The 11,395-nt window shown below is 42.0% G+C and overlaps 1 protein-coding gene across 1 annotated transcript in view; it reads right to left on the minus strand.

The window, feature by feature from the left end:
* The window catches only part of CNTN4 (contactin 4), a 575,590-nt gene extending 574,162 nt beyond the window's left edge, over positions 1-1,428 (minus strand). The window contains 1 exon segment of the mRNA XM_006026697.3: positions 1,223-1,428. The gene's annotated coding sequence lies outside the window, so the exon portion shown is untranslated.
* Positions 1,429-11,395: the final 9,967 nt, after the last annotated feature.

The raw sequence follows: 11,395 nt of genomic DNA on the forward strand, positions 1-11,395 counted from the left end.
GCCCCCGCCCCGCGTCGTGCGTGGGCTCCCCGCCCCTGCCTGCAAACGGGGCTCCTCGTGACACCCACCTGCGAGCGCAGGGCCGGGCTCGTGACACCCACCTGGGAACAGGGGGGGCCAGGCGTGTGGTGCCCACCTGGGGCCACTTGAGTGCCATGTTCCCACCGCGGAATAGGGGGCCCCGGACCCCTCACACCCACTTGGGAGCATGGGACTCCAGGCTCATGGTGCTCATGTGGGAACAGGGGGCCTGGGCTAGTGGCGCCTGCTTGGGAACGTGGGGTCCCGGGCCCCTTGCACCGGCTTGGGGAGTTGGGCCCAGGCCCCACGTGCCCGCCTGGACGCCCCCCTGACTAGCAGGGAGGGTTCCTCGTGCAGGACTTGGCATTTATTCGCCTTTCTTCCCTGTAGAGCCTCGGGTGGTTTTTAAGCTGCTCTTTAGACCTGGGTTCAATTCTCGTGCACTAGGCAGGGTCCAAAAAGCTAGTCACGAGGATGAGTTGCTGGCTGGGGAATGGGAGTGGAGGGCAGTTGTGCTTTTCCACTAGACCTCGCTCGGCTCCCTTCCTCCAGCCACCTGTGCTCAGCACCAAAAAAAAAAGCAGGCATTCCTAGGGTCCAAGCAAACCCTCTCGCACAAGACAATAAACACTAACGTGTTCCCTGTTGCCGTGTACCCCTGGTACTTTATATGCCCCTAATATCCCAAGCTACAAGTCTGGGCCTTGTCTTCCATTTTAATCAGAGCCTTCATCTCCAAACCCAAGCTCCCAGTCTTCTCCCTTGTTTCCATGCACCTTCAGCCTCCTCTGGTCTTTCCTAAACGCTTGCATCCACCCTTCATAACGTCCCCATCGCACAGTAAAGCAGAGGTGGCCAGACCTCTAGAAGGCTAAATCCTTCTTGCCACAAACCCAAGTCTCGACACAACCAGGAACCATCAGGCACAAAGTTTGGAGATGGGTACACCCTGGAGTCTGTCTCCCATGCACAGTGCCCCAGGCCAAACTGTGTTCTGGTGTTAAATGACTCCTTAGAATAAATAAGCAGTAAAAAATGAAAAAGGTTTTTAAAAAAATAGAAAACAGAGAGAAAAATTATGTTTTTTAAGGATGTCTCTTTCTTCAGAAGTCACACTTAAACTGCCTAGGAGCTGCATATGGTTTATGAGCCATGGTTTGCCCCCTCTTTATTAAATATGCCCCAAACAAAACTGCATTACCTTTTCCAACCGGCATTTGGAGTGTTCTGCAGAGCAGGGCATCCCTTACTATTACTTCTCTCTCAGCCTTTTCCATGTTGATTCCTCTCTTTCAAACAAGGACCATCTTTCCTGGTGTGCAGGCACATCATGTAGCACTATGGGGCTACCAAACATGATGAGATCTTCTAGGTGCCCCGCAGTGCAAAACAAGCAAGCCGGCAACTACTTGGAGATTCAAAGCTCAGGATTAATGAACAAAGTAACTTAAATAAACAAAAGAGGAAGGAAATTTGGATTTAAAGCTGCAGGTGGGACCTGCCTTTACATTTGAATTGGAATCTCCAAACAACACAGGTTCCTAATGGTTGTGGAAGTGGTGTCTTTAGTGCAAACAGGGTATTCAACCTTAACTGTGCATCCCCTGGGTTTTGAGGGATTAAGTGAAACCCTTATTATGTTTAATTATCTCCAGAGCAGCTCCCTGTGCTTGCTGCCTCGCTTTATGGTTTAATAAACTCCACATTGATATAAACTGAATGACAATTAACATTAGTGCAGGTTGGATTCGCATTTATTGCTGTTCACAGGTTTGTACTCCCCATGCTTCCATTCTGAAGTTTCATTGCCATCTATCAGCACCTCCTTATTAAAGCAGTGCCTGGCTTTAAAAACAAATCAATGCCTTTTCCCAAACAGCTGGATCCTAACAACATGATCAGGTTTCTGCCAAAACGTCAGAGCAGCTTCCCCATGGGACTTGCAAGGGTTCAGCCTCCCCTGGCTGTACAGCTTGGGATATCACTAAAGGCAACATTCAAGGGGAGATGCTGGCACAATACCTAAGAGAGAAGCAGATTTTTTTTTTGTGATAGGACCAGCACCCCTCACCCCCACTCTTTCTTAGAGTGGGAATTTGCTCAGCACCTCTGAGAATAATCTAAAGAAAAAGGCTCAAGATCAGAATCAAAATGATTCAGGCACCTGTAGTGGATTTGAGAGAAGCCCAATCCTCCTAGGGCTAAATCACTTGAAGATTGAACAGTAACCACAATGATGAGAGCAGAATGTGGTAGAGCGGAGAGAGATGCACTTGAGCAGTACAAGAATGAATCCCAGTATTTCAGGAGATGTTATATAAATGTTATTTATTATTTGTGTAATCCCATTCTGATTTATACAATAGTGGAGACTGCTCAGCAATCCAAAATAAATATATTTCAAGTTTAGCTCCAAGTGTTTTCAATTTGGGAGTGCCTGTGTCTCCAAGGTCACCTCATAAATCCTGGCATTGTGGCACGGCACTGCCAATCTGTGTGGGGTGTAATAACTCTTAAGGGAAATCAACACTGAAAATGCTTCCAAATTTTTCAAAAGGGATATGTGCAGAATACATCATCTTTGTCCAGCTAAGCATGCAACCTCTTAGGCGAGCAGCGGTGAGAAACAATCACAAGTCCTCCAATGTGTGGGGTAACCAAAAGCAAATAGCATGTGAGAGGTAAAACATGAGCAATCACTGTGTGTTAGAGAGGTAGCGTGCAGAAAGGTGGCCCTTTTAAAAAGCCCAGTCACTCAGGCCTACTTCTTCTGCATGCTTTGTGATCCACCACTGAATGAACAAACCGGTTCACCTGTTTTGCTCTGAATCAAATTATGAACGAGGTTGCAGGTAGCCAAGAAGTCACAAATCAAAGCTCCAGATTCATTTCATTTAGCAAATAGACTACAATATTTTGTACACCTAAGAACAACACTACCTCTTAAGTCTGTAAGATCCGTTGTGATAATATAGTTGACTCTAGCCTTACAGGCCAACCTTCACAAGCCCACTACTATAAAGTGCTTCTGGATGATGGACCATTGGAACATCAATTTTGGGGCATTGTAACAACAGTTTGTAGGGTGATAATGATAATTATATACACAAAAACTCTTTAATTGCTATGAAGGGTGTGTCACTTATTGGCAGGCCCAGGAAGAGGTAAGGTTGGCACCATCCTGGAGATGTTCTGCCATATTCTGATTTTGTATTCTGGTGCATCTCTAGAGCCGCACACAACGTAGCCACCACCCTCCTTTAATCGAGTTTCGTTGTCACTCAGTTGTGGTGTTGTGTATGCATGTATGGCTCCTGAATGGCTTTGCAGGTGTTACATCCAGTAACCTTATTTGGGCTTTACACCAGTTATTCATTCTAAGACTAGCACACAATTACTTCTTAACCAGTGACAAATATATTAAGCCCTTAGCAGTTACAATTCTATTACTGTGGTTATTCAAAAGCAAGACAACACACTCACCACCCCAAGATATAACAAACGCAATGTCACTGGTTGATCGGGCCGTGAAGTCTTGTCTGGGTTCCCGACTCCTTCATCTGAGGTCTGAATCTTGGACTGGTGACTGGATCTTTCAGGAGTAGTTTCCAAGGGGTACACACTCCCTCACCTCTATATACCATATATCTTGTATTTCTTAACACACAAAATTAACTTAAGTCTTCCTCCCAATGCATATTAATAATCTTGCTTCTGTTTGCCAAGCATGGTCATCCTTAACTGGATTTTTCTATTCTGAGGTCCTCTCTTCATTCTTCGGTGGGGGTAGGTTTTGCTCTGACTCTTTCTCTTTTGCCCAGGCTATATTCATTCAATTGAGTTAGCCTACTTCCTGATTCATTTTAAGTCAGAAACAATATTTTTCCAGCTACTCCTTTTCACCAGGTGCAAGTCTTGACCATAACTCAAGCTAAGCCTGCAGCTTAAGCAAAGCACAAAGGTCCAAACCCAGGCCTGAAGGGTCCTAACATTGGGGTTCGTTCCATGACGTGTGTAAAGGACAAGACATATTTTGACTGAGGGTAGAGGCCCAGAATTAAGGATGCAGGGCTCGCTGTCTCACTTAATGTGGAAATGGCTTCTTTGTTTGTCCTACAGTTTGCCTCCCTCTTGAAATGGTTAGGCTCTTGGTTTTTTTCTGTACGGTAAGCCTTTGTTAGGTAGCACAGTCTTAAAGAACTACTTCAAAGTACTTTAGACCTTGGAGATACAATATTCTTTGACCTTTAATTAAATACCAAGACCATCTTTATGAGGTAAAAGGTATTTGCTAGTCCCTTGGGGGGTTGTTGAAGTCTATGGCTGTTCCTATCTCTGTGGTTGTAGCATACAAGGATTTGTGCGGCTCCTTTCTTTTGTTTTGATCCACCTGGGCCCCTACCCCATGATTTCCACTTTCAGTTACAAGTTTAAATGATCACAAGGAGCCTCAAAACAAACTCTCAATGAAACCAGCCATTTCATGTCGAAACTCATTGTTTCTAGTTTAGCGCAGCACCGTGAATTAGTTCAGCTGTGCTGGATACGAGGGCCAGGTTTCACAAATCTTTTGAAAAACCAGGACTGAATATCTCATTTGCAAAACCTCCCCCCCAACATAAATCTAAGTTTTGCCTCTTTTACAGTTTCTTTACTCAAATTGTGTGCAACTGCACTTAGGGTAAGGTATGATGTAGGTTAACATCCTACACCCAATCTTTTGTAATAAGACTTTCCAAAAAAACCCAAAACACATACAAGTTGACAATACGGACATAACAACTCCTTCCATATAAATAATTATTCAGCCACTTTAACTTTAAAGAGATTGTATTCCAATGACTTGCTTTTAAGTAGCTTAAAAAATAGACTGCAGAAACTTCTGCAGAGGCATTATTTGCAGCGGACTGTATAAATATTCTAGATTTTCCAGGTAAGTAACAACATGGAGAATGATGTTTTCAATGACCATCGAACTGATGAACTGAGACTGTAACTCTTTTAGAAAATGGTTTAAATCATTTTAGCAGTGATGGAAGGTGCTTGAATTGCTAGCCTGGAGGCTGATGTCCTAAAAAGGAACAAATATGAATGGAAGCAGCAGGTGCTTGCGTGTACTTCAACGCTTTTCTCAGGAAAAGTCTGTAGGAACTGAGGAGTGACCCATCTCCAGCAAGCCAAACAAAGAAACAATTAATGCCAATTATGGAGGAGTATTTTCTCTATACATATACTGATATTTATCCATGCAAAAATGAACAGGAACTCATTCATTTAATATTCTCTAAGCTGCCGAACAGCATTGAGATGTTCTTTCTAAGTACCTTCTGTTTATGGATAAGTTATACCTTGCACATTGCATTCATTTTTTTCAAGATCCCTTTTTTTTTTGGAAGATGCCTCTATCGTCTCATTGAGTAAATGAATCAGATTGAACTGCCATGTAAGTCAGGGGAAATTTTACATAAATTAAGGACTGCAGGACTGGACTTAAACTAAAGTCTTGGTTTTACAACTTAATACTGCAAGCAAATCCAGCCTTTTTCCTCTTCCCGTTTGTACCTTGTAGCTAAAGACATCCACTCTCCAAATACTCCCAACCCTTAAACAAAAAATGCTTTAGGGTTGGGACCTGTTTGCCACATTTGAGCCCACAGCAGTTTTTTTCTGACTGAGTTATCAAATCCTGAAATTGGGGGGTTTCGAATAGACATGGTGATGCAACTTGCAAATGGTGCCACTATAATTTATAATTGTAAATTGATGCCTTGGGTAAAAAAGCTAAAAAAAATAAAAACTGAAAAAAGAGCGCGTTAACATTAAGAAAAGCAGTACAGGAAACCCCTGAAGCTTCTTTGTCTAGAAGTTGTAAATTATTTTTAATCGTGATTAAGATTCCAAGTCTACATCCCCCTCACCATTTTAGTGCTTAAAGAACCATATTCATATAGAACTATATTATCTGCTGTGAATTTTCAAGATTACATTTTAACACAATCACCTCATTATTTTGGATATTAAAAGGAAAGTTCAACAGCATTTCAAGTTCAGCACAAAAGGGAAATTTTGAATTATAAAAACCTTATTAAACATGTATGGGAAATTTGTAAATTAGGAATAAATACATTTAACACAGGCACACGCAAGATTCAGCCTGCATTGGCATGATAAGGTGCTGACATTTTATAAATGTCATGTGATTAGCATGTGAAGGAGAGATACAAAATCATTGCATAATAAGTCCTATTAGTCAGCTATTGACTAATAAATGTACAGAATAACGCCAGTTGGATACTTTTCCATTTACATTTTGCAAGTTGAAAACAAAGTGTTTTCTTATCTGAGGTGGCTGTGGTCACCAATTATTGAAGACCTATTTTGATTGGCCACTTGGGCCTTTTGATGATGCCAACTCCACACACCAACAGTGCACACCTGGGACCTCACAGTATCTACAAAGATTACATTTTATGGTGGTAATGAAGACAAGACTGGGAGAGCGGGTCATGAAGACAGACATCTAAGGGGCAGAGAGGAGGTGGAAAACAATTTAAACTGCTCCCCCTACTAAAGTACTACGATGCTCCCCCTGCTCCCTGTACTAAAGTACTATACTGCCTTTCTAGCAAGACTTTGCATTCAAGTGCCTGGAAGTCTCATTTTCCACTGTAAAAGCTGCATGGGAAATCATGGCAAAATAGAGCTGGAAGGGACTTTAGGAGATCATTAAGTTCCACCCACTGCTTAAACTAGGATCATCCCTGTCTAAACCAACTAACCATCCCATTGTTTGTCTAATTTAGTTTTAAAAATGTCTAATGACTGAGGTTCCACTCAGGCTCTCTAGGTAACCTAGATTGGTAACCCAAAGCATCTGGAATTGGCTGCCGAGAGAGGTTGTACTATCACTTAACTTGGAGGTCTTCAAGAGGAAGCTAGATAGGCACCTGACAGGGATCGACTGACCTCAATCCTTTTTCTGCCTGGGGCAGGAGGTCAGACACGATGATCCTTCGGGGTCCCTTCTGACTCTACAATCTATGAAACCTGTTCAATATTTAACCAGCCTCATATATTAAGAAAAAAATCTTCATCATATCCAACCTAAATTTCCCTTGTTACAATTTAAGACTGTTACTTGTCCTATTCTCTTTGTAGAGAGAAAAAATCTATCACCTCTTGCTTTATAACCACCTTCTATGTATTTGAAGACTTACCAAGTCCCCCAGCAGCCTTCTCATCTACAAACTAAATAAACCAAGTCTTTCCAGTTTCTTCTGACAAGTCATCTTTCCAAAACCTCTAATCATTTTTGTTGCTCTCTGCTGGACTCTTTCCAATTGATCTATGTGCAAGACTGTAATTTTAGTTCACAAATCTGCAGTCTAATATTCATGGACAAACATTTCCAGTCGTTTGAAACTCCATTGACTTATACGGGACCCATACAAACTGCTACAAGTCACCTTTGTCCTTCCGCAGGAGGACAAATCATCTTTGTCACTGCCTTTGGCAATAGCATATGAATTCACCAAGAACCTTACCACCCATTAGGAGGTCCAATGAGGACATACTGGTCAAGTCCCATCTGTCCCGATACCTTGGTTTCACCCTAAAACTTGCCATTTTAGGCAAACAGCAACCCTGCTATGTAAACAATCATAGATATGTGCAGCTTTTGCTACATCCATGCTTTTCTGCCTAGAAGCTTCAGAAACATTTAAAAACATAAAACAACTACTGCAAGCCATTTAACAGGCCTTTTCAACCTACTGGTGGCTTTCCATTAGTTACCTTCCTGAGGGTTCCTTAGTTTTGAGCCACAGCAGTTGCTATTGGGTACCATCTCCTCAGGGTCCTTCAGCCCCATGAGGAGATGCACAAGTAGGATTGGAGCAACAGCTTTTCTTCCCAAGAGAGCTCAGCTAGGGAGAAGGGGAAGAAGTTTGGCTGGCTGACCAAGAAGATCTCACGTCAGAACACTTGGGAATACATGGACTATTATATGTAGGATGACCATATGGGACCATGAAACATCTGGGACACTTTCCCCGCCATCCCCACCCCAAGTCAACAGCACTGCTGCAGGCAGAAGTGGAGTGGTATGGTGTGCTAGGCAGGTGGGCAGCAATTAAAAAACGTAAGTTGCTGGTAAAATGTAAACAGGGGTAAAAACTGTAACCCATTGCATTTTTTAAAATTTAATTTGAGTTGTACCACTATAAACAATATAATAATGTTGATATCCACCAAAATGGAAATTAGGGTTTAACAAAAATTATGATAATATGATTTTTTAATGAAACAAAAAACTCAAGAACACAACCCAGTTCAAACTGCTGACTATTACACTTCTCAGTTATTGTTCCCTGACATCTCCTGATCTTCCTCATCTCTGGACCTGAACCACTCATACTTCCCAGAAGACTTGAGAGAATTGTCATTTTTCAACCTTTTGCAAAATTCCAGGCAGTTCTCATCGAAATCCACTTTGAAACTCATAGATGGCTTTTCTCCTCAAAACTCACTTTGATACTCATAGATGGTTTTTCTCTGGTACCACTTTGTTTGTGAAAACTCTCTTTCCAGTGCAGCAGATGTCCTCAGAGCATATTCAACCAAACACTGAATATTATCTGTTGGTTGGAGAGAACGATTGAAATGATTGAACATCACAACCCATCAGTTTTCACATGGGATATCTTTCTCCCTCCATTCTTTCAGTTTGCCTTCCACATAAATCTTCACAGCACAAAATTTGTCAAAAAGACTATTAGAATTTATCAGCCTACTTAATGTTCCCATGTCAAATCTTTTGCGTGCAAAATCATACGATGTCTCAATGTTACTCCATTCTGGGTAGAGGTGAAGGTCCATCCAATCAAATGTAGAAGTACCATCAAAAGTACCTTCCCAAAGTGTCAGATAATCCATGGCGCAGTCATAAAACTGATGCAACTGAGCAAGTAATTTTTGGTTGTTTCTCCGAAGATGCTCATTTCTTCTCTTGCATTAACTGGCATAAATTTTAGCATTTTGGTTGACCAGTTTTGTCTTCAGTAATTGCAACTCTCTTGATGCTTTGAAAGCTGATGTTGATTGTAGTTTCATGCATTGGATAGCTTGTGTACAGTTCTCTAATTAACTATGCACAAACAGCAACCAAAATTTCCTGCATTCATTTTCAAAGAAATTAAAAATCAGAGTTAGTCATATATACTGACTGAGGAAATATTCTTTCAAAGGCACATACATTTAAAAAAGATGCTGTATTACTGGAAGTAATGATAGAAAATGTGTGTTACCATGCTGAAGCAAAATATTGTACTCAACATCAGCATGGTCACAGCATTGTTGCAACTCAGTTACATGAACTGGGAAAATCAGAAAATATTTATATATCTTCATTACAAGCACTTCTACTTCAAGTGGAAGTGTCACAGCTAGTCTGGACGCAGTTATGTACAATATGCGCCCCGTAATGAATAGCAGATAAATCTCCGTTCCACTTTTCTTTCAATTGTGTAATAACATTGTTTTTTTGCATGATGCTGGACCCCACCAAAGTTCATGTTAGTGTCATCACCACACTAAAAACAATGATTTTGTACACAATCTCATACTTCTGAATGAAACTTTCAAAAACATATGCAATGATTTCAGATGTTTCCCATTTGATGGAGTAAACGTCTAACAACTTAACTTTCACGCCACTTAAAGCATTAAAAAAAAAAAAATCAATTTTGGGATTAGCTATTTAGAGCCTTCCTGTTTGATGTATCAGCTGATACAGTGATAAAACTGGTTCCAGCCAATTCTGTAGACAGTTCGTCTTTTACCACTGGGGCTAATACATTTAATGCAATAGCTTCACTTTTTGTATGTGCACAAAAATTTTTGCATCAAATATCTTCAAAATCAATCTTGATGAACAGTCCTTAGAATGGAAAAAAGAGATCATGTTGGACATAATGGTATGCGAACGTACCTTCTGCAGCTGCACATTTAAGCTCAGTGTCACCAGCAGTACTTTGTTTGAAAAACGAAGTAAGCGTTGCACTCCCAGAGATTGCCTGTATTGCAGATTTATGTTTTTTTGTTTGGAGATGGTCTCTGATATTGCTATGGCCTCCATAAGCAACATAAAATGTAGAAGAACAAAGCACATAAGTAACAGGTTCTGTGTCAATCTGTTTTAAGAAAGGAAATTCTGAACTTAGAGCGTCATTGAAAGTGCATTTACATTGTTTTCACTGAAGTTTCTTTCTTGTTAGAAGATCTTTTAAAACAACCACACTGGATATTCTCTCAGCACCAAGAAAAGAATTAACAGAAAACAGAAAATCAGAGTTGGAAGGGACCTCAGGAGGGAACTAGCACCACTGCTCTGTGCTGCCAGGGGCACAAGGCTGGTGTGGCCCCACCTGGAGAGAGCTCAGGTGAACTGGCAGTAGCCAGCGCTGCCCCCACCTGCCTGTCTGACTGCAGAAAGCTGAAGGATGCTGGGGCGGGGGCGGGGGGGAGTCCACACTGCTGCCAGGGCTTGGTTGAGCACATTGACTTCCTTAGGGCCCCACTGAAGCCCCCAGGGCTGGGGTCCTTAGGGGAGGGGTCTGAGCTGCTCCGCTCCCCCCCCCCTGCCCACCACCATCCTGCCCTGGGGGAAGCCCTGTCTTCACCTGGGCTCTGAGCACCAGTAGCTGCTCCCTAGTCCAGATTCTGCTGGGCTGTGAACCAGGAGTCACTTGCCACTACAGTCAGTCAGGAGCCAAGCACATGCAGGTGGGTTCCCACCAATCCAGGACTTTTTGTCCAATGGCCAGGACACTGAGACAGCCTGTGAAATCTGTGACAGCTCCAGCCAGTCCAGAACATATGATCATTCTAATTATATGGGAATTGTCATGCTAGACAAACTCATGGCCTATCTATTCCCACATCCTCCTTCTGACAGTAGCCAGCACCTGATTTTTCCTCTGGGAGGTGCAAGAAACCTCCTAGGCTCTAGTAGGCAAAGAATGACTGAAGTTCTGAAACATGAGCCTTACATACTGCCATTGAAAATTTATAATTGCATCAATTATTAACACTGAACAGTTTCCAGTTCCAGCAGTCACAAGTCTCTAAGCCCTTTTGGGTTCCTGCTAACTTCTTGGCTTCAGTGTCATTGTTTCAGTGAGAATCAGTTCCGCTGTCTTATTCTATTGGTGTGAAAATTTGTTTCCTTTTAGTAGTTTTGAATCTGCCTTCTGCTAACTTCACTGAATGAACCCTTCATTTTAGGTTATTAGACAAGGAAATCAGATTATTATATGCCCACCTAATGATTTTCCATCTTTCTCTGAATCCCTCTTAATTGCACAATATCATTGTT

The sequence above is a fragment of the Alligator sinensis genome, unplaced genomic scaffold, assembly GCF_000455745.1.
Source record: "Alligator sinensis unplaced genomic scaffold, ASM45574v1 scaffold984_1, whole genome shotgun sequence".
NCBI lineage: Eukaryota > Metazoa > Chordata > Crocodylia > Alligatoridae > Alligator > Alligator sinensis.